Source organism: Neofelis nebulosa, chromosome 4, assembly GCF_028018385.1.
Source record: "Neofelis nebulosa isolate mNeoNeb1 chromosome 4, mNeoNeb1.pri, whole genome shotgun sequence".
Taxonomy (NCBI): domain Eukaryota; kingdom Metazoa; phylum Chordata; class Mammalia; order Carnivora; family Felidae; genus Neofelis; species Neofelis nebulosa.
Genome location: NC_080785.1, coordinates 85,641,092 through 85,663,843, shown reverse-complemented (window position 1 = coordinate 85,663,843; position 22,752 = coordinate 85,641,092). Strand labels below are relative to the sequence as shown.

General features: G+C 36.1%; 1 long non-coding RNA gene across 1 annotated transcript; it reads right to left on the bottom strand.

Moving 5' to 3' along the window:
• Positions 1-6,100: 6,100 nt before the first annotated feature.
• On the bottom strand, positions 6,101-21,530 carry LOC131509477 (uncharacterized). The gene is made up of 4 exons (XR_009260518.1): positions 21,346-21,530; positions 9,303-9,515; positions 6,730-6,971; positions 6,101-6,330 (listed from the first exon to the last, which is right to left on the bottom strand). It is a non-coding gene; the product is annotated as an uncharacterized LOC131509477 (long non-coding RNA).
• Positions 21,531-22,752: the final 1,222 nt, after the last annotated feature.

The following is a 22,752-nucleotide window of genomic DNA, read 5'->3' as shown; positions in this document are numbered from 1 at the left end:
ATGAGAACTTACTCATCCTGCATAACTGAAACTTTGTACATTTTGACCTACATCTCCACATTTCCCCTACCCCCAGTCTACTAAAAAAGTTGAGCTCATATAAGCAGAGAATAAGTGGTAGTTATAAGACTATACTTACATATTGTAAGTATGCTTTAAAAATACTTCTCAACCCTATATCTCCAATGAGGAAGCATCCACCACCCCAATATTGTGACACCTAGTGCCTTATGCAAAGCATTTCTATTGCTCTTATCAACTGTATTGTAAAGATGAGCTTCGTATCCACTAGCCTCTAAAAGCAAACCAACTGGGGAACCTGGGTGTTTTAGTTGGTTAATAGGTTGACTTTTTATTTCGGCTCAGGTCAAGATCTCAGGGTTGCGAGATAGAGAGCCCCACATCAGGCTCCGGGCTGGGCTTGGAGCCTGCTTGGGATTCTCTCTCACTCCTTGTGCCTCTGTCCCTCCCCCCACCTTTGCCCCTGCTTCCACTCACTTTCTCTCTCTTTCTCTAAAAATAGAAAAAGCAGGGCGAGGGGGCCGTGCCTGGGTGACTCAGTCTGTTAAGTAGCCCACTCTTGATTTCAACTCAGGTCATGGTCTCATGGTTCGTGAGTTCAAGCCCAGCGTCAGGCTCTGTGCTGACAGCACTGAGCATACTTGGGATCTCTCTCTCCTTCTCTTTCTGCCCGTCTTCTGTTTGCGCACTCTTTCTGTCAAACAAACAAAAACAAACGAACGATTAAAATGAAATAAAAGCAAACCAAGCAACAAAATAACTTTAAAACTTTAAGAGTAAGGTCAGTGTTTAATTCTTCTTCATAACTCTAACAGCTCCTAGAACTTAAAAAGTGCTGACAGAAAGTATTAAATATTCACTTAATAAACAAAATAATTCTTTCTGATAAAATTAGTAATTTTTACTGATTTGTGGTAGATGCAGCTTTGATATTTAGGATCTTGTAAAGCATCAATGAAGAGTCCATTGGCTTGGTCAGTGTGGCGTTACGGCTGAATCAGAAACATATGTTAAAAGGGAATGAGCTTCCCAAGTGGGTAAAATAATCTTGAATTAATGTATGTAATAAAGCAGGCATGACAGAACTTGTGAACTCTCTAAAATACCATTAGAGCTCTTAGTGTAATCTCATTTTTGTACTTAGTAGCATCATTGTGTAACTTGGCCTGAAAGAATTTAATTTTAGAATGTCTAAATCACACTTATGGGGAAAATTTTAGAAGAATCTACATTGCGAACTAAGCTTTTCTGTCCTCTAAATTGATATAGGGAAGCATTTATTTTTGTTTCCAGAAAGAAAAGTGGTCAGAAGGGCAAATTATCCATAATTAATGAACTGAACAACATAAAGGATTTTACAATTTTCTTTTATTTAAAGAAAAGCTGTAAAGAAGAAATACTTCTATAAATGACATGTTTAATGGACAAGACTTTAAAAAAATGTCTCATCTGCATGAAGAAGCATGATTATTTCCAATTGGGATAAAACATAGAAATATAATTGTTCCTTCCTTGTAATGATGCCAAGTACACACTAGTTTTGAATAATTTTTTTTTCTGGTTAATTAATTGAAATGATCAAGGCATTCTGACATTGCTTTGCAGTCTTTGTTAGCTGATGTTCAAAATTTGATCCACCTCCCGTTTTAGTAGATTGGAAGTAGAAACCAGGTTTTGACTTACAAATTAATTTCATGTCAGCATTACTACATTATTTTAATCCTGAATAAATATATTTCATTAACTAAAAGGCAGAGCCACTTAAGGAAAATAATGATAATTGCCAATATGTATTTACATAAATACAAAGTTCCTCAATGTTATTTTATAAGTGTCAGAGCGAGATTCAATCTCAGGTCTCGGATGCTAACTTCCTAGGCCTATGCATTCTATGATACTGCTTATGCCAATAAAATTGTTTTTTTTTTGTGCCCCTACACCTCTTTTTATGTGCTCCTTTGCCTTCATTCTGCTTCCTTCCAAATAATCATCCTTGATGTACAGACAACTGGTGATATCCATCCAACTCTGCAGATGCTGACTTCAAATGTTACTCATTCTCTGCCCCATTCTTTCACTTTCTTTTGTTCTTGGCAATGTGACAATGAGTCTAGTGGACATTCTGGTAAGCTGGCCACTATTACAGGGCTAATACTCCATGTTGAAATTGATTCAGATCAATAAACCATGCTTATATTAAGATAATTAGTAGCAGTGTGGTAGGCTTTTTTGACCACCACTGGCTTTACACACACACACACACACACACACACACACACACACACATATGTGTGAAGGTATTCCTTTTCAGAACTGATGAGTAAATGAATTCCCTTTGAATTGTTAGAATTTCCTCATTCTCACTCTTAGTCATAATTATCTTTACTTTGTCATCCTCATCTTGCATTCTTCAACTGGCCAAACTACTTTACAGGAAATGTGTCATAAGCTAAAATATACTTCTATTTAGCAAAAGTGGAAAAACAGACTATTAACTATTGAGAACAAATGAAAATGTACATATTGGGATTACTTACAGCATCATTACCAACATTGGAACAAAATCTGAAATTCTGATTTCTGCTATATCTGGGTCGTGCTAATTTGACCATGTTTTTAAAAATTAGCCATGGTAATAATGTTTGAACATTGAAGGACAACTGGGTTATGTTTTCAAAATATATCTTTCAAACTTTTTTTATCATCTAAAACATAAAGCAAAATAAACAAAGCTCAAATAACAACAACGACCCAAAAAAAGCCCTATGCCTTGATTAATGATTTTTGAAATTATGTTTTAGTTATATAATAATTCAATGTAAAATAACTCGCACGTTTTTAACATCAGAACAATCCTTTCCCTATGGAGTTCATTTATACCTGAGATTCATGTGGTGGTCCTTGGCATCCCACAAAGAAATTAATGCCAGCAGATATTAGTTTGTCTAGACTTCCATTCCAAAAGGCAAACTATTTCCCCAGTTTTAGGACACATAAATGGCTAAGAGGATGATACCATGTATAAAGGAATGGGTTCCAGACATAAAATACCTATAGCTATAAAGGGAGAAACAGATGGTGTACATCAGAATTCTCCCAATAATAAGGAATGTACTATTTTATGTGGATCCCTAAAACCTGGTCTTAAAATCCTTAACAAGCTGAACACACTTGCTCATGGCTCCTCGATCATTAGACTGTAAAACAATGAAGCCTCCCTGATAAGGTAAAAGTGAGTTCTTAAGCTACGTCGGTACTTTCTGACAAAATCCCGAGTTGAGTTTTAAGTTAGATGTGTAAATGAAAGTTGATAAAAATATAATAAAGAGCCCCAAACTAGAAATAGTCCTCAGCATTTCTTTCTTGCCTCCAGGACTCTTTGGCTTCCCCTCCTGCTTTCCCTTATTGCTTCTGTCGCTCCTCCATCTGCTCCATCTGTTAAGGTCCACTTAACAGTGTCGTGTTTGTTGGTTTAAGAAAAACCATGCCAAACAAAAGGCTTCCAATAAGTGATTTTCTGCTAAAATGCAAGGTAATTTGTAGAGCCATCAAAGTCCAAATGTTTTTTAACTCTTGTATCTGTGTGTGTACATATGTTCTTGGGCAATATATCCTGCAAGAAAAAATTATGTGGTATGTCAAGGAGTCAATGGTGCCTTTTATAAAATTGTTAAGAAAACATCTAAAAAAAGAGATTGGAAGACAGGTTAACTACTTAATAACTAACTTATTTTTTAGGTCCACTTTAATCATGCTCTCTTTGCTCACAATTAGTGTCACAGAAGTAAATAAGCTACCGTGAGAACACTTTGATCTCAATTACTGTTTGGGTAGAAAAATAAGTTGTTCTTTACACCACCTGAACTGATTTTCTGAATTACTATGTGAGGAGTATTTTTTTTTCAAGTGATGTAATTGCCTTGTTTTCCATTTAGGGAGGAATACAGAAGAATGTATTCCTAAAAATGAAGATATACATATTATTACCAGGAGTAGAAACTTTGTATAATGGAGATAATATTGACCTAGGAACCAGAACTTCTGAGCTCTAATCCTTACTCTGTAACCACCAAAGTTACTTTCCCTTTGGCAAATGTCAGTTCTCTGGGTCTCACTTTCCTAAACTGTAAAAAAGAGCTTTGGACTTAGTCTTTAAATTACTGTCAAATTCTAAAGTTATTTTTATCTATCTTAATTCAGTTAAATGTGTTTCCTCAAGTATGCTTCCATTACCTCTTACAAGACGAGTTTTTGTTTTTGTTTTTCCTTGAAATTCTCAGAGATTACAGACTTTAACTTAGGGACAAAGGATGATAAACTTGTTTTAGGTAAATGTAGAATAGAATTCAGCAACTCCATTACAAATCATCAACTCTAATATCATTAAATTTTCAGCCTCTTGCTCATTATAAATTTAAATGTCTTGAAAATCCATGTATTAATTAAGTGAAGTGAGAGATAATTTACTGAATGTACAAGCAATGAGCAGATTCCTGTGTCAGCCCCATATGCAATTTGATAGTAGATTCAAGGAATTTTAGAGCAGACAGGAATTTTATTACTCTTTATTTTCACAAATATGTAAAAAGAAGTAGAGACAGTGAATGACTTCTGTGTGTTCTTTTACAACACTATTGGGGTAAAGTTTACATATAATAAACTAATTTATAGAGTATAATTTTGTGTTTTCACATAGGTATACACCTGTGAATGCCTCACTAAATCAGCATATTTGTCATATTCTTCACTCCCAAAAGCTTCTCTGCCTTTCTGTAATCCCTCCCTATCCTCCTTCTTCATCCCCTGGCAACCATTGACCTGCTTTCTGCTTCCATATATTAGTTTGCATTTTCTATAATTCTTTACAAATAAAACGATACACTATGCAATGCCCTCTACCCCTTTTTTTTTTTTTTTTTTTTTTGGTCTGGCTTCATTCATTCAGCATATTTAAAAAAAAATTTTTAAATGTTTTTCTTTATTTTTCAAAAAGAGCAAGAGAGAGTGCAAACGGGGGAGGGACAGAGAGAGAGGGAGACACAGAATCTGAAGCAGGCTCCAGGCTCTGAGCTGTCAGCACAGAGCCCTATGTGGGGTTCCAACTCACCAACTGCAAGATCATGACCTGAGCTGAAGTGGGACACTCAACCGACTGAGCCACCTAGGTGCCCCATAGCATTTTTTTTGTTTTTTTTTTTAAGATGCATCCATGTTATTACTATTGGGAGATAATCCTCCATGGGTCTCCCATGTTTTCTACATGTCTTGTGAGCAGAGTCACCAACTGCTTTTGTTCTGGATTATCTTTGCAGGGATATTTGAATAGAGGAGAGACTTGGAAGATAGCGAGTCTCCCTCCAGAGCAAAGGGCAGGTTTGTGTACTGTCCAGTATGATAAAGATATTGCCTTCCTACAGGGTAAGGTTAAGCAGGCTTATTGCCTAGTATAAAATACTTGAGTCCCTGAGCTTGAGGTCATTGTTCTGTAACATACTGTATTGCATCCCCCATCTTCATATTGTCCTGCTTGAATTGGCGCTAAGGGAACTGTGCTACTCTGCTATTGCTAATGTTGTGCATAAGAAAGTCCTTTGTCTCTGACCCGGGAGACTCTAGCTTATTAGCTGGCAAATGCAGTGAAATATCAGATCCTTTAGAATTCTTTCCAGTTAGTTCATTATTTTTTATTAGTGACTTAATGCATTTTATGGCTATACCTCAATTTGTTAACCCATTTATCAGTTAATGGATATTTGGGCTCTTTCTAGTTTTTGGCAATTACAAGGAAAAAAGCTGTTATGAACATTTATGTACAAGTATTTATGTAAACTATACTTTCTCTTTAGTACATACATAGTAGTAGAATGGCTGGCACACATAGAGGTATATGGTTAACTTTTAAAGAAACTACCACATGGTTTTACAAATTGGTTGTATCAACCAACATTTCTACCAACATACCTTGATAATAAACTTTATTCGTTACAATATCTTGTAGAATTTATTTCCATACTTTTTTTGTCTTTTGATAGATGTAAGTCCCAAAGGTAGTTATGTTTTCAAGGTGGTATGTTTCATAGGCTGGGCTCCTCTGCTGGGTAGGCTGTGGACGGCTCCACGGTTCGGTGGTACAGCGGGCTGTGTTCCAAGGCTGCCCAGGGTCGCTGTTCAGGCTCCCAGGTTATGTGGGACCAGAGACCGTGCTCAACAGTTGGGCAAGACGGCGGGCCTGGCTTTGCTCTGCAACTGCCCCGGTTCTCTGGCCAGACTTCCGGGATGGGTAGGATTAGAGGATCCAAATCTGCTTCCCTGCCAAGGGGCAGCAGTAAAACGAGTTGCTAGGGCCCTGACTAGAGGCCCGAATTAGGCAGAACTCTGCCAACCAAGCTCCCTGGCGAAAAGGGATGACCAGCAGAGACACCTGCTGGGATCTCTGCCCAGGCACAGCTGTAAGTAAGCTCTGGGTTCTGGCCGCTGTAAGCCCCACCCCCACCATCGTCAGCTCCCGCCCATTCCCTCAGTGATTCCGTCCCAGGCAAGACCCAGTGGGCCCCTGGGAAGCGTCCTGCAACGCTGGGGAAACAGGATGTCCACCTCTGGTTCTCTTTAACCCCTTGTGACGAGGTAGGTCCAGAGCAGCCTTGAGGCAGAGCTGCGCCCCGGTTTGGGGGAGGGACGACGGGGCCAGAGTGGAGCCACTTCTCTTACCCTTCTAATATGATCTGTCTTGGCGTCTGCTGTGCAGGGGGGTGCTTCAGCCTTACCACTGGGTTCTGGGATTTTTCTCAGTGGTGTCTTGTCTGTGGATGGATGCTGATCGATCTTGTGACTGGGACTGAAGTCAGGATGATGTTACCTCCTCAGAGGATGGGGACTGGCCCAGCTGGAACACTGGTGGCAAGCTCCTAACAGCCCAGAGAGCTAGGTTGGTGGTGGTGGACCTTTGTAGGCTGAAAAGAAGCAAACTATTGATACACACAACTTAGGCGAATTTCAAAGCCTTTGTTAAGTGAAGGTGGTAAAACATTATATTCTGTATGGTCCCATTTATATGAAATTCTGGAAAAGGCAATGTTATGATAGCAGATCAGTACTGCTTGGGTCTGGGAATTGAGGAAGGGAATTCATTTCAAAGAGGCCCGAGGCAACTTTCTGAGGTAATGTAAATGTTTTGTAATGTATCGTGATCATGCTTACAAAACTACACACAGTTACCTAAACTTAGTAATCTGTGCACTTAAAATGTGGGATGAGTTTTATTATATTTAATATACACTTTAGTAAATTTGTAGTGAGAGACAGAGAGAGAGAGAGAGAGAGAGACAGAGAGAGAGAGAGAGAGAGAGAGAGAGAGAGAGAGGGACAATTGGGAAGATTAAGGCTTGAACTGGATTGGACCATGAGGTATATCCAACTCTTGATAATTAAGTCCTTATAAAGTACTGAAAACTCTATCTGACAGACAAAAAGGAATTTATAGGGGCACCTGGGTGGCTCAATCCGTTGAGCATAGTATTTTAGCTCAGGTCGTGATCTCAGGGTTTGTGAGTTCATGAGTTCAAACAGCACTGGGCTCCCTGCTGTCAGCACGAGAGCCCACTTTGAATCCTTGTTCCGCCTCTCTGCCCCTCCTGGGCTCACACTGTCTCTCTCTCTCTCTCTCTCAAAAAATGAAAGCATAAAAAAATGAATTTATAGTAAGCTACTTGTAAGGCTAGCCAAGGCAGACAAAAAAGATGCACTTCTCCACCCATTTGGTTTGACCAGAGAAAAACAGCCAAAAAGAACAATAAAGCTTCTGCTGAACAAAGTCCTCTGATTAGCAGGATCCACTTGGCATCTAGAAAATTTAGCTGCTTGAGAATCTCCGAAATGTTGTCTTTAGTTTGGTAACTATTAAGGTACAAAAAGAAACAAAAATAGAGGAATTACAGTTGAATGAGCCAATAAATAGCATCTACCAGTTGTTGTTTGCCTTTTCTTATTGATTTGGATATCATTATAATATTTACCAATTGCAATATCCTGTAGCATTTATTTGCATACTTTTTTATCTTTTGATAAATGGAAGGTCTCAAGGTAGTTATGTTTTTCAATGTCTTTTTTATTATTTGAGCTTACTATGTATAATATAAGCAATCTGTTGCTATTCTGTGTTCATAATTGTTATTTTCTATTGTTTTCTAAACATGTATTTTACCTTTTATTTATATATCTTTAATGAACTGTAATTGACATATATTATATTAGTTTCACGTGTACAACATAATGATTTGAGAATTGTGTACATTGCAAATTTATCACCACAATAAGTCTAGATAACATCCAGTTGGTTGACTTTTCATTTTGATGACATGACCCAGAATTTATTTGCATGTGATTTGAGGCAAGGACTCAATTTTGTGGAAAAGTAATTATCTCATCATTATTTACGGAAACTCATTTTCTCCACTATCCTCAAAGCCATTTTTGTCATATGAACATGGTCTGTTTCTTGACACCATCCTGTCCCCCTAACTAGTTTTTTTTTTTTTTAATGCAAGCTCTTCTTTAATAACAATTTTAAATTCAGCAATAATGGTAAATTCTTTCAGTAGCTTAATAATTAACCTGTAGTGTCTCTTGTGTTTCCTAGATGAAAAATCATGTTACTTGAGTATAGCTAGTGTTTGGTGTCTTTTCTTTTTCTTTTTAAATTTATGCTTTGTTTGATATCCAAGTCTCTGAATAATGTGTGTTTTTACTAAGCTGTCTGGTTTTGTGTTCCCCATTGGCTCTAAAAATCAGTATGTTTTTTCTCTTCCGGTTAATGAGTTTTTCTTTCTTTTCTTTCTTTTTTTCTTTACATTTATTTATTTTTGTGAGAGAGCGAGATCAGCAGCACGAGCAAGGGAGGAGCAGAGACTGAGGGAGGGAAAGTCTCAAGCAGGATCCCCACTGTCAGCACAGAGCCCGATGCAGGGCTCTAACTCAGGAACTGTGAGATCATACCTGAGCCAAAATCAAAAGTCAGTTGCATAACCAACTGAGCCACACAGGTGCCCCATCGTTCATGAGTCTCAGGGGACGTTCTTATTCCTTGGAATTTTTTTTTTTTTTCTGTGAAGACTCTTTGAAACCTGGCTTGAAGACAGGCTTCCCCAAATCGGATCTTAATTTGCTTTTTCTTAGGTTCCTAGGACACTATAGAGATACTTTAAACTGAAATCTCAGCTTGAGTTTTCGTTTATTTAGTATTTTTTAGACCAGTTAGGATAAACATATTCCATTGGAGAACTGACCTGTGGTTATGAATTATCACAGAAGTTTTATTTTGTCTCAGATCTGCTTTCAGCACTTAGATTCTTAAAGAAGCAGGCTTATTTCTTGTTCCTTTACATGTAAGCTATGGGTTTTTAGTGTCCCAGCTATAGGAGTGAGTTTGTCTGCTATTAGATTATCTTCTGTGGAAAGGGTGGCTCTTGGGCTTCTTCTCTTTGTCCTTCTCCCTATATCTTGGGAACAAAAAGTAAAATTCAAGATCACTCTTAGCAAATGCCCTTAAGGATGAGTTGTTTTTAATATCTTAGCAGCTCAACATTGACTTTTAAAAGGCTTTTAAAATATTTTATCAAACGTTTTGATTTTTTATTTATTTTTTATTTTTTTAATGTTTATTTATTATTGAGAGACAGAGAGACACAGAGCGTGAGCAGGGGAGGGGCAGAGAGAGAGGGAGACACAGAATCCAAAGCAGGCTCCAGGCTCTGAGCTGTCAGTACAGAGCCCAACGCGGGGCTCGAACTCACAAACTGTGAGATCATGACCTGAGCCTAAGTCGGTTGCTCAACCAACTGAGCCACCCAGGTGCCCCTTTTTTTATTTTTTTTCAACCAGGAAGTCATTTAATGTAGTCACTCTCCCAAGCTGCAGAAAATGGGTCTGCTTAATCTTTACATGACTAAATTCTGTATTTCAGAAGTTAGGAAAATTATTAATTTTCAAATATTACTTATAAGATTAAGATTAAGAGTTGGAAATTCTTATAAAAATTAACAGAATTAAATATATATTTGCTTCTCAGCCTATTAGCTAGGAAGATAATCATACCTGATTCAAAAATAAATATATTTTCACTTTATATAAACTTGCTATTTTTAATACATAATGACACAAATGTAGAAGACAAAAAATGCCAGAAGTTGTTTAAAAATGCAGATGAAAGAATTAGTATTTTTGGCACAAGGACACATTTTCTATCATGATCTGATTCAATGAGTATGAACCTAGTTGTGCTCTACTCTTTCCTTCTCTAGAAAAACCATTCAGATTCTAAAGTGGTATGAAAGAGGAAAAAAAATTGTAAAATATCTCTCAGAACATCTTTATCCTTTCCATCTACATTTACATTTCCCATCAGTCCTTTATATTTCCTAATGACTATAATAATGAATATTTAATCTCAGTATGTACTCTGAACTGTAATCTCATAAAACTTAATAGCATGTCAGGTTTTAAATGCAATCTTTGGGTCTTGATGATGCATACCTTCTTTCCTTAAGCTTCTGCCTGGCACTTTTGCCCAGTTTACCACTATTGAGGCAAAGAACCTATCTGTGGAGTGTCTATATTATGTACATAATAGTTTGACCCTAAAAACAAAGGGATTTGCTGAGGATTTCTAGCTGATATTTCCTTCTAATTGTACTTGAAATGTATGGATTTCATAGAAACACAGCACAAGTGAATCTCAACAGAAAATGCATAAAGATTTTACTTGATCAAACCACTCATTATGGTCCAGAATGGTCCACATATTCCTGCCATGGGGACAAATTATCTTTAATATTGATTTCATTTAAAAACTTATACTAAAGATCCACTTAAATATTAGTATTTCTTTATAGATTCACCCTTTCATTTTTTGATCTCTAATATAAATTTTGGGGAGGCAAAGTTGTTGATGAAAAATATTGCTTAAGTTTTAATATGATCTTTGAATTTGAGTTCCCTACAAGGGAAAAAAAGATTAAAAAAAATAGACCGAAGACCAAAATTCAGGTTAGAGTTTAGTAATAAAATGTTCATCTTACATATTTCAAAGAAAAGGAAATATAAATTGAGAAAATTAAAACAGCACATATATAAGCTGCTTGACAGATTTCAGTATCTCAAGGAGGGTGACAGCAGCAATGTCACATTTCAAATAAACAGTTTTGTGAAATCGTAATGCTTTTAAAGGAATTATTTAAAATAATGAAGCAAACCCAGTGCCCGATGTATCAAACACATTCTTGGTGGTGATAAGTAAAATTTCTGTGAATATGTACAATGGGTCAAAGTACCAAAATAAAAAATGATAATAATTCTGCTAAACAATTCTTCGTATGAAAGCATATTTTAATATATGACAGTTAACAACATCATACTTCACAGAGAATTTTGTTGTTGTTGTTAACTGGATTTTATTGGAATTCATGAAGGCACAGATTACTAAAAACTAAATTGAATGCATGTGCTTTTCTGGAAGCAAACTCATCTGTGAAGCTGATTGGAAATGCAGTTGAGTGTCATATCTAAATGTGCTATAGGGGCGTATGTAGAAATTATAATCCTGCTGGGGATGAAGCCTATTATCTTATTACAGTTATAAATATAGTAAACAATAAATTCATTATTATTACCAGATTTGAACTGAAGTAAATCTCTATTGTTGCATGATAAAACCATGCAGCATAAATCAACCATGCTAGCTCTTATAATACTTTTTTTCTAATGAAATATCTTGAATTGCATTCACATCAAACTGGAAACTACACTTAAACCGTTATTGACTATGGCTCCTCTGAGGACAATAGTGAAGTGTTACCATTGTTTTACATTTCAAAAAAGAAAATAAATTGAAGGTCATGAATAAAATTTCTTTTCAGTTTTTGGCAAAATGGGTATAGAATTTAAAATATCACAGAAGCAGGGTAATAGTTTCATTTTTACGCTGAAGTGGAAAGTGTTCTCAATATTCCACATTCTACCAAAATATAATCTCCTTGTGGGCGCCTGGATGGGTCAGTCGGTTAAGCGTCTGACTTCAGCTCAAGTCATGTTCTCACAGTTCATGGATTTGAGCCCCATGTAGGGCCCTGTGCTGACAGCTCAGAGCCTGGAGCCTGCTTCAGATTCTGTGTCTGACTCTTTCTCTGCCCCTCCCTCTCTCTCTCTCTTTCTCTCTCAAAACTAAATAAACATTAAAAAAAAAAAAAAGTACAGTGGTCTGTCTAGATTTAAAATTTAGTTTCCTAGGTAAAAACTAAACAACCATATAACTCTCTGGCTATCTTCAATAGGTGAATGTCTACTCATCTGCACTGCTTATGGGTCTATTCTCTTCTTTATGATCTTTAGGTAAGAGGGTTTTGGCAATCAAAGACCAGGTTTTTAAATTTCTCTTGTCACCTGTCGCTGTGTACAAAAACACCCCAGAATTTAGTGTCTTAAGACAACAATAATTTTATTTATTTGTTCACAATCCTGTAACTTGGCCAGGGCTATAGGGGAACAGATTATCTCCCCTTTACTTGGCATCAGTTAGGCTAATTTGGTGCCAGGCTCAACTCCTAGATACCCTCAGTTATAAGGTGAGGGCAAAGTGAAACTGTCTCTTGGTTAGAAGCTCAGCTGAAGCTATTAACTGAGGTTTGTATTCTACTCTATGAGCTCTCTCCATGTGATTAGGCTGGACTTTTCACAGCATCATCATCTTAGAGTAGTTGAATTTTGTGCATGATGGTGCACTGTCCCCAAAGTGCAAAAGCAGATGTTGCCAAGCTTAAGCCCAGAACTCCCATAACTAGCAGTGTCCTATCACTTCTGCCATTTTGTGTTGCTTAGGAAACATGTTCAAATTCAAGAGGATTAGACTACAAAACATGTAAATACAGGGAAGTATCATAACAGATTATCATGTACCTCAGTACTACCCATGCAGATGGCACTAACTGCATAGTTCGTATATGAATGAATTATAGATCATCTGAATCATCTGATTTCAATGTTTTATTACCTTGATTATGTTTTTTCCTGGAGGTTAGCTGGAACTTCTTGTTTAATTTAAACATCTTTTCCCCAGTTCAAATTACTATAGCTTATAGCTAATAAATTGTCAACATCATCTTCACAAAGCATGTTTTTAGTTAAACACAAGCCATTTCCTTTCTGTCTGAAAAACAAACCCATTTTTGTTCCCATATAGGAAATAAGAAAGACAGCCAAATACTTGGCAAGTTAATGACTTGCCCTTAGAAAGTAGAAGAGTTTCTTTGAATCAAACACAAGATAGTTTGAGTACTTTTAGGGAGCTGTATAAGGAAGAGCCATTTCACAGGAATAATTTCATCCCTGGTGTCAGGAATGGGCCCTTAGTTGTAATTTAGGATTCCTAAATTTAAGTCCTAATTCTGCTGCAATCAAGCAATGTATCTTAATCAGCCCTGATCTCCAGGGGTCTGTTTTCTCAACTGTAAAATGAGGGAATTGTACTGAAAATTTCTGGAAAAGAAAATCTTTCAGCTACAACACTCTAAGGTTCTATTCATAAAACACAAAGCATTTGCAATTAAAGAGAGTTTTGATTTCTTTTTATTTACATAGTGTTTTATGTTCACACTATGAAGAGGAACGACATCCCAGATCTACAAACATGTACATTTTTGAAAAATATTTTACGTTATGTTTGGAATAGCTCTGGTTAAGTTTGAGATTTATTTTTCCAGGAAAAAAAAAGATATCTGTATTTTATTAATATATTTCCTTATAGATTGATTCTCTGTGGCTGTTTTTCTTAAAACCATTTCTATTTATATACAAAAGATTCAAATAAATGAATGGAGTTTTTGAATTAGAAAACAAATTTATAGGACTGTAAACAATTATTATGGTTTTACAATGTCTGAACATCATCTGATTCCCTCTGATTCTATGTTTATGTCACCATAGACCTGGTAAGAGATCCCCAAGCTCTATGCCTTACTAATAATGGGTATTAGATAAAACATTAATTAAGTTAGTAGGTGAGTAAATTTCTTAACCAGTAGTAGTCCAGTGATATTCTGAAGGCTTGCATCTGCTTGTGAAAACTGATTGTGTCTATTTCTTCCAAATATTCATTCAATAAGGTCATGTTGGTAGGTGACATTAGCCATTATGGAAATATTTACACCATGGAAATCAGCAAATACTACATATCAGTGTTCTTTCTTTTTTTCTTTCTTTCTTTCTTTCTGCCAGTTGTTAAACAGTTTTATTCACAATACCAAGCGAAGTCAGGGAGTCAGATTAAAGGGGTAGAATGAAGATGGACAGTCAGAATCAGCCTTAAACTTAGACCTGAATGAAATGTCAGCCATATAGTCTTGCAAAAAACATTTCTGATAGAGTATTAAGGTGTGGAAAAACCATAAACCGGAAACGACACCAATAGGTTTAAAGATTAGCAAAGAGGACAGTAGGGATAGAATATATTTATCAAGAGGATAGTTCTATTAGAAGAGATTGGAAATGTAGGCAGGAGTCAAATCACATTAGGATTTATAAGTCATGATAAGGATTTTGAACATTAAGACTAAATCCAAAAGGAAGTTCCTAAGGAGTTTTAAGCTGAGACATGACATGATTATATTTATTTACAGAGAACAAGCTAGATTCTCTGTGCCAAATCAATTGGGGTTTGCAGGTGTGCAAGAAATGTAACCAGTTATGAAAATATTATAATGACTCAAGTGGGAATAAGGGTATCTTGGACCAATTGATGGTATAAAGATGCGGAGATATCTAGAAAGATTTGGTTATTGTTTGTAGGTTGTTTCTATAGGACTTAATGATGAATCTGAGGTATGGAATAAAGGAAAACTCTCATGCCTGAAGCATGACATCATTTACTATTAATGGCAAAGACTACGAGAGGAGAAAAAGACATAGATAGATGGTTCTATTTTAAATGCTCTATATTTGAGTTATCTATTACATATATAATGAGAGATGTCAAGTAGATAGTTGAATATATAGTACTCTGGCTCCAGAAAGAGTTCAGGGATATTGATATAATTTTGAAAATTTTCAGTGCATACTCTATATTTTAAAACTGAAAACAAAACAAAACAAAAAAACAACACAAAAAAACAGTGGAATTACCTAGTGTTAAAGAAGGAGAAAGGAGTATCCAAAACAGATTCTTAGAACACTCCAACATTTAGAAGCGAAAAAGTTGTAGACAAACCCACAAAGCAAAGTGAGATGGAGTAGCCAGAGAGATCAAAGATAAACAAGGAGAGTTGTCACTGAAAATAAAAGAATAAAGTTTAAATAAGAAAGATGTGTTCAATAGCAATCCTGCTGAGAGTTGATGAATATAAGACCTGAGCTAGACTGGGGGTTCCACAGACAAAAGGAGTGTCTAGGTAGTAAAAGGAGTTAAGGAAGTGGAGAGAGTTTGAGTTCTCAACTCATTCTATATACTTTTCCATGAAGGGGAACAGAAAAATGGGAAATGGGGGCTCAATGGAGGAATTGTCTTTAAGATCAGAACTGCTGAATCATATTTGAATATTAATGGGAATGAGAAAAGAAGGTGAAGTGGTTGATGAAAGAGGATAGGTAAGTTGAAGAGCCAAGTCCTAGGAAGGGAAAGGAAGACGAGATTCAGAGACCAAGCACTGGTTTTAGTTTTTGATTGGCATAGAAACATTCTTCTATGGTTATAGGACAAAGACAGAAAAAAATAAATACACACACACACACATAGAACAAACAGTAAGAGGATGAATTAGTGTTAGTTACATCTATTTTCTCAATATAAAACTGGATCGAGTGGGAAATGAGGTAGGAGAGACTGAGGAGAAAGCAGAAAGTATTAAACATTGGTGAGGGTAGAAAAGCAATAGAGAGCTGTAATGAGATTGCTTGGAGCATGTTAGGGTCCTTTTGAGATTGGTGGCCATGAATTGAGAGTTTCCAGGTTGTATGACTTTCTCTAATAAATTTCAGCAACTCTTAAGGTGGATAATGCTCCTCCATGGAGAATCGGCCTACCCGGGGCTAGACTGTGATACAGGTGTGACCAATGTAAGTCTGAGCTCAAGTGTTTGGTATTGTGGGTGTTAGTGCAGGGGTGGAGGGTTTTTCTAGGTCTGTTTCAAGGATATATATTATCAAATTAACAGTTGGTGGGTCCCCTGGCTTCAACTAACTGAGAACATTAAGCAAGGAAAGTTAATCCATGAGGTCAAATGCCAGAAGAGTAGCTGAGAGTAGAGGGCCAATTAGAAGAATGAGACAGGGCAAGACTTGAAACAAAAACTATCTGAAACAAAGTTGCCAAGGCTGTAAGATGGGATAGATTGCCTGCAGACCATTTCACCAATGTCATCCAAAGGAATCTCCAACTGTGTGTGGGTATTCCTCTAATGTTCAGCTGGGAATTTGTGTCTAAAAAGGGCTGCATATCCATCCAACTGTATGAGACCTTCTTTTTTTTGTTATTTTTTAGAAAAAAATTTTTATATTTATTTATTTATTTATTTATTTATTTATATTTGTATTTTATTTTATTTTTTTGAGAGAGAGAGACAGAGACAGAGACAGAGAGGAAGTGGGAAAGGAGCAGAGAGAGAGGGACACACAGAACCTGAAGCAGGCTCCAGGCTCTGAGCTGTCAGCACAGAGCCTGACGCAGGGCTCAAATTCATGAACTGCGAGATCGTGACCTGAGATGAGCGCTTAACCAACTGAGCCAACCAGGTGCTCCTGTGTGAGACCTTTTGAAAAATCATGTTTGTGAACTCCACAGAAGTTGTTCCTGTCATTTATAATTGGATATTTATTTATTATGTATGTGATACTTTGTTTTTTGTTTTTTTTTTGTTTTTTTTTTCAACGTTTTTTATTTATTTTTGGGACAGAGAGAGACACAGCATGAACGGGGGAGGGGCAGAGAGAGAGGGAGACACAGAATCGGAAACAGGCTCCAGGCTCCGAGCCATCAGCCCAGAGCCGGACGCGGGGCTCGAACTCACGGACCGCGAGATCGTGACCTGGCTGAAGTCGGACGCTTAACCGACTGCGCCACCCAGGCGCCCCTGTATGTGATACTTTGAATTGTATATATAAAAAGGCTAAAATATTTTTTCAACACCACCATTTTTGTTATATCATAAATTCAAAACACTATTTTCCTTAAATTCTGTTATATTCCTCATTTAATAACAGAATATTCCTTCTAAGAGTATATTCTTTTATTATATACATTAAATATTAACCATTTTTCTCAAATTTTGTCAAAAGTATAAATAAATACTCTACATGGAATTTATTGTATGGTATGATGTAGGGATGTTCCTCCACATATAATTAATTTCCCAAGAATTTTATTTAAATGCCCATATTTATAGTATTAATTTTTGGATATTCTGTTTTATTTTTTAATTCTTCTATGACCACTAAACAATCCAAACTGTTATTCTTTTATGAGGTGTATTCTCTTTTCTTTTTTTTTTTCCTGTCAGGTCAAGATATCACAGCTCTGTTTTTCAAAGTGTTCATTTTTTACTTCACATAAGCTATAAGTCATCCAGTCCAGTTATGTTTAAAATTATATAGTTATATTTGATAGGAATTACATAAAATGTATAGATTGGTTTGAGTCTTTACTCCAGAAACATGGCAGATGTCTGCATTTATTCAGATATTATTTTATTCTTCAGTAAACATTTGTTTTTAGCATAGCCCTATTAGTCTTTAAACATTTTCTTATTTTCTAGAACAACAAGATATTCCAGCTCACTTTCCCGTTTCCATGCCAAAGATCTATAATCAAGCATTTCATTAAGGACTCTAGTTCATTTCGCGGGGAATAGTACTCAGACACAACTATCTGAGCACTAGGTACCCTCTCTTTGGAATTACTGTGGCTTTCCTGGTTGAAGGGAAGAAAGCTACATGGGAGAGGCATAGATCACCCAGGCTACATGTTAGGCCTACTTCCCTCTCAGACTGAATTTGTGCATATTAATTTAATCCTCCTTAAATTAAATGTTAACTATCATTTCAAGGATTTTCAAAAAGTTGCTCAATTTTACTCCCCCCCCCCCAATCTGGTTGTGTATTTTGGCCAAAAGTTTTTCCAAAATCTCTAGAGGACTTCATTTTTGTGTTAGTGCTGGAACAGTTACATATTAAACATGTCTTAATAAATCAGTGCTAGTAAATATTTTCAGAGTAATAATAATTTGAAAGTGGCATCTTTCAAATCTTTTAGGCAAAGAGAGCATTTTTATACCTTTATCAGATAAAGACACCCACTTATCCTCTACTTTTGATGTCCTTATACATCACATGTTTTAGAATTCCTTTTGATGTCCTTAAATTCTTATTTTGTCTAATTTCTAATATATAACTGACTTGCCACACTTAAGAATTCAAGTACATTCATTCCTCATGAGTCTTCATATTATACTATGATTGCCTCTACTTTGATGTAATATTTTCCCCTGAATATTTTAATATTAAAAAAATCTTAAAAGTGTTGTTCAAGAATGTAAGAACATCTTCACTTTGAACTTAATATTTGAAAAAGGTTGCAAAAGCATTTACTGGAGCCATATTTTAGGATTGCAACGAGGTTAGAATACGCAGCCTCATACCAAAGATGGAAAGGAGGTTTTCATTGTAATCAGTTTTTATGACTAAACCAATAAAACTTTAAAAAGGAACAAAGAAAGAGGGAAGGAAGGAAGATCAGAGAAAGCTTAAATGTTCCCCATGCTTTAATTATAGCATACACTTGGCATTGAGCACCCATTTGGGTCCCCACCTCCCAAAAATATAAACCAGGGCAAAAATACAGATATAAGAAAGGAAAATACAAAGAGCAGTGTATTATTTCATTTTTGAAGGAAAACAAATTTGACTTCTATAATGAATAAATACCATCACTTCTTTTAGTATGCTTTCAAAGCTTTTTTAACTTATAAAAATTCAAACTGATTCCTTAATTTTTATGTTTTTTAGGTCCTCAAATATGTGTGCTAGGAAAAATATAGTATGCCTTAAAGCAATATTTGGCATACATTTCTAATTTTAATATCATTACCTATATTAGCACAGTTCAGTGTTTTAAGTAGTTTTAAGCATAGAATATCAAGCAAACTAATATGCATCACAAGTATAAAACTTGTGGGAGAGAAATATTAGAATATATTAGGGTAATTCATTCCTGAGACCATTCTCTTAGGTGGTTCAGTAGATCCATTAGAACAGAGTGAAGTGAAAAGTGATTTTTTTTAAAGAGAAAATGTAGGGAGAAATATTGAGATAAAATTCAACTTCTGACATGAAAAATGGAATAATGTAGCAGCACAAAAAAGTACATAATTTAGGCTACTTTTGTAGAGACTGGACTACCACAGTCTTGATGGACATTGTTAAATGTCAACAATGGGTGAATAATGTAGCAACAGGAACTTGATATACAATGATAGATATCAAAGATAGAGAATGGAACAGATCAAATAATAAAAATTATAATCCTTGAAAACTTCCATTTAAAAAAATATTTGAAATTAAATACTGAGACCATGAACCTTGAAACAGACCCAAAGTAGCCAAGATAATCACATGCTATAATATCTGTTGTTAATTTAAAAAAAGAAAATATATTATTTGGCTACTCAAGCAAAAAGTCACATAGAATGGTAAGAAAACCTGACTTTCAGCTACACATTATGCCAAAAGATAAAAGAACAACATATTTAAGAAATTCACAGGGGCTCCTGGCTAGTTCAGTTGATAGAGCACATGACTTAATTTCAGCGTTGTGAGTTCAAGACCCACACTGGGTGTGGAGCCTATATACCAGCCAAACTTAGAATCAAGAATAAAGATTGCAGAGTACCAGTTAGGAAAACCACAACTCAGAGAAAATAGTTCTATGAGCACTCCTAGGAAATTTACTAGAGGACATGATTCAAACAACCAACTTGACTAGTATAAGGACTGGTATTAAGCAAAAGAGTGTATATACCTAACAATGTAAGATTAGAAGACATAAGGGAGGCAGTGTAGAATGTAAGGGCTACCTGCCCTGACAGTGTAGATCCACTGTAGTGAAATAAGTGTGCCAATTGCCTATAGATATTAAGAGAGGCCATAGGAAGAAGAAAGCAAGGACAGAAGTTAGAGTTCCTTAATATAACATATTTTGTAGATTTTATTTTGTACACATATAACTATTTTACATATTTACAAAAATAAGCTGAGTTTTAAAAAATTCCAAAAAGCAAAAGCAAATTAAAAACAGGTGAGCCTAAATATGTACTAAACAACCGCATAGAGAGTTAATATTATGAGTGGGCCTAAAACACAATAATTTGTCCGTGTATTCTTGGTGGAATTATACCTAAGGATGAAGAAAAAATGGCTGCAAAACATTAAACCGATTTCTATAACCATATTGTTGGGGGGTAATGTTGATATTGCCACTCTGAAACGTGTTTGTTTGTATGTAGTGTCAGATACATTAAATGCCATTATGGTGGTAGAGATGAAAATCAAGAGTTTCAACATGGATGAAAAGCAATCAATGAATGCATGTAAAAATCATGTAGTTCTGATTTTGATTTGGCAGTATCAGTGTGAAAAATGTTATTATTCTACCCATTGAAACAGCCTAGAAATAATGATCATAATGGTAACAATAAGCTCTCCTAATTCCCAGATTTTGTCATCTAACTAATACTTTTCACTAAAAGAAATCAGCCTCCTTAGAAAGATAGTTAATTCCATGTCTAGGGCAGGAAATATCAACATTAGACTGAAACTCTTGTTCTAAACAGGCAAGGAAGCAAGCCATCAAAGCCTTCTAGAATTATGTCTAAAAAACCAGAAGCCAACCTGAATAGAGCTCCACTAGCCCCAAATCAGAAAATTTTAGTACCCCTAAGAATAATACATTGAAAGTATTAAAAAACATCAAATATGATTAAATTGACAAATTAATAATAATGCTAAATCAAAATAAGAAACTCATTGGTCATTTTTAGTAGACACTTGAAAACTAAATCAGTATTATGAAAACAAGTAAATAAAAGAAAAGAATCTGGCAGTCCCTCTGTACCTTCCCTCTACAAGAATCTGTACCTTCCCTCTACAAACCATATCCTCTGGTTTTCGTTTAATTTAAACTTTATTTTTATTTTTTTAAATTTTATGATTGAAGTATAGTTGTATACAATGTTATATTAGTTTCAGGTGAACAACAGAATGATTTGGCTCTTCTCTACATTATTCAACACTTACCACAAGAAATGTAGTCACCATCTGTCACCATACAACATTAATACAATATTACTGACTAATATTGCCTGTGCTGTACTTTACATATCTGCCGGAGTCCAGCTCCACCAGGTCCAGGGGTTCCCAAAGAATGAACGGTGTCGGCGAAAAAGTGAAAATAAAACAAAACAAAAATAAAAATAAAAATAAAAAACTAAAATAAAAATGGACACAGACAACAGCAGTGGTTGAACTGGCCGATCTATTGCAGTAAATGTGGCATTATGTTTGCTAGTGATTTCTTTGTAACATACGTCATCTGTGTTTTTCTAACATTACCTAAGTCTAAAATTGTTCTTTTGTATAATCATCCAATAAGGAATAACTTGATTGTTTTGTCATAATGTTCCCTCTTGCCCTTTGCTTATTGATTAATTTTTTATTGTTTTTATTATGTATCTACGTTTATCTATAATTTATAAAGTATTTGCTTTGCTGTTTTCACGAAAGGTCATTTATCTCTCAACATCTCAATTGCAACAGTTACAGGGACATGACCTCTTAGTTGTTTCCCTGAACCATTCATGGTTTTGAAGAACAAAAGTGTTCGCCTGAGTCCTAGGTGCCAGGAAGGGGGCCAAGAGGGCCTTAGAAACCCACGCCTTATACATTCTCAGAGAGACAATGCACCTAGGAACCAATGAACCATTCTGTACTTTAACCAAGTTCAATCATCATCTGGAATGCCTCCTGGGGGCCTGGTGGGCCCAGGGGTCAGAGTGACCTGTGTCCATAGATACACTCCTTAGTTACCGGAGTGGGGCTTTCGGATCCCTATGTCTCTCCTTCGTTGGCCGCCTTTGCTGGCAACTGCACGAGGCTGTCCTTCCTGCAAGTAGAGGAGTCTCCATGGGGAATGGCAAGGGATACACGTAAGGCCGCACAATTTCTTGCAGAACCTTATTTTCTTCCCTAATGGTTCTTTTCCCAGCGGGCCTGCCGAGGGCAATTCCCCAACAGACAACACCCCAGGTACTTTCAAGGCCAAATTACCTAAAAGCAGGAGTACAAGAAGCTTCACTGTCGGTGGGCCGCCTTGCAGTCACCAATCCGTCCACAGCCCGGGCTTTGCCCCTCAGGCTGGGTAGCTCGGCTTCCAGCACATACCCAGGACTTATTTTATCTTATAACTGGAAGTTTATACCAGAATATCACAATTCTGCCGTACCTAATTTATTAATGGATATAGGCCATGATAATCAATTCATTAACACAAATAAAAACAAGAAAAGCAGACGATGTGCCTGCTTTGGAACACCACCACACTGCTTGATCCAAACATAAATAAAATCAAGCTTCTACTTTCACTGAAAATTCATTAAAAATAAATGGCAAGAGGAAAATGCTGAATGATATGATGGGGGATGCAAT